Source organism: Halichoerus grypus, chromosome X (assembly GCF_964656455.1).
Source record: "Halichoerus grypus chromosome X, mHalGry1.hap1.1, whole genome shotgun sequence".
Taxonomy (NCBI): domain Eukaryota; kingdom Metazoa; phylum Chordata; class Mammalia; order Carnivora; family Phocidae; genus Halichoerus; species Halichoerus grypus.
The window spans coordinates 122,432,947-122,434,647 of NC_135727.1; the positions used below are offsets into that span (position 1 = coordinate 122,432,947).

At 36.0% G+C, this 1,701-nt stretch overlaps 1 pseudogene; it reads left to right on the forward strand.

Annotated features, from left to right (window-relative positions):
* Window positions 1-288: 288 nt before the first annotated feature.
* On the forward strand, window positions 289-1,495 carry LOC118541318 (ER membrane protein complex subunit 2 pseudogene; annotated as a pseudogene).
* The last annotated feature ends 206 nt before the right edge of the window (window positions 1,496-1,701 follow it).

A 1,701-nucleotide genomic window follows, 5' to 3' on the forward strand; every position in this document is an offset into this window, starting at 1 on the left:
GTTGTAAAATGGAAATGTCACTGAAATATTGCATCATGTCTTGGGGACCTGAGAAAGTTACTATTCCCAAGATTGCTTAATTCACCGTGAGTTAGTTTAGTTATTAAACTTTGTCACTCATTGCTAAAACATTAACTAGAATAATGCATCTTAATTGAGGGGGTCTTTTTTTGGGGGGGTTCGGTTTTTTTGTTTTTACCTTCCATGTTCAGGAAAAAGAAAGGATGTTATGACCGACTAACAAAATTATTATCAGAGATTTATTTCTAAAAGCATCTTTCAGCCCTGCCTCCAGGTTCTGAGAAGATGGCGAAGGTCTCAGAGCTTTACGATGTCACTTGGGAAGAAATGCGAGATAAAATGAGAAAATGGAGAGAAGAAAACTCACGAAACAGTGAGCAAATTGTGGAAGTTGGAGAGGAATTAATTAATGAATATGCTGCTAAGCTTGGAGATGATATTTGGATCATATATGAGCAAGTGATGATTGCAGCCCTAGACTATGGTCGAGATGACTTGGCATTGTTTTGTCTTCAGGAGTTAAGAAGACAGTTCCCTGGCAGTCACAGAGTCAAGAGACTAACTGGCATGAGATCTGAAGCCATGGAAAGATATGATGATGCTATACAACTATATGATAGAATTTTACGAGAAGATCCAACTAACACTGCTGCAAGAAAGCGTAAGATTGCCATTCGAAAAGCCCAGGGGAAAAATGTGGAGGCCATTCGGGAACTGAATGAGTATCTGGAACAATTTGTTGGGGACCAAGAAGCTTGGCATGAACTTGCAGAACTTTATATCAATGAACATGACTATGCTAAAGCAGCCTTTTGTTTAGAGGAGCTAATGATAACTAATCCACACAACCACTTACACTGTCAGCAGTATGCTGAAGTTAAATATACCCAAGGTGGACTTGAAAACCTCGAACTTTCAAGAAAGTATTTTGCTCAGGCACTGAAACTGAACAACAGAAATATGAGAGCTTTGTTTGGGCTTTACATATTGCTTCTAATCCAAAAGCAAGTGCAAAAACAAAAAAGGACAACATGAAATATGCTAGTTGGGCAGCTAGACAAATAAACAGAGCTTATCAGTTTGCAGGTCGAAGTAAGAAGGAAACCAAATACTCTCTTAAGGCAGTCGAAGACATGTTGGAAACACTGCAGATCACCCAGTCTTAAGGTTTCAAACTCTTTCACGTTACATTTCACAACTGCACAATTGAACTTACTGGCCTGTGACTTATTTACTAAATGCCTAGTGCTATTTATATACTAATTTTTTGTTAAGAGGGCAATTGTAAAGAATATTTATATAAACCTAAAAATGCCTTTTACTGCTAAGCAGGAAGATGGAGAAAGTCCACGGAAGAGAGATTTAACAAGATTCATATTGATTGTACATCATTCTCTTCATATCACACATATATAGCTTCTTTTAAACCCCAACCTGATGTAGAAATCCCATAAATAAATCATGTGATTTATTAGACTTGCATTTGAAGATTAAAAAATAAATAAATAAATAAATAAATAAATAAAAGCATCTTTCAGGCAACATAATGTGTCAGTGTGGAGTATTCTCCAATAGTAGACAATGAAAATATATTACCGTTATTAGGGGGAAACATAACACTTTATTTTTAAATGCACAGTATAAATCTTTACTACTTAAGGTAAAACTATGCTACAACAT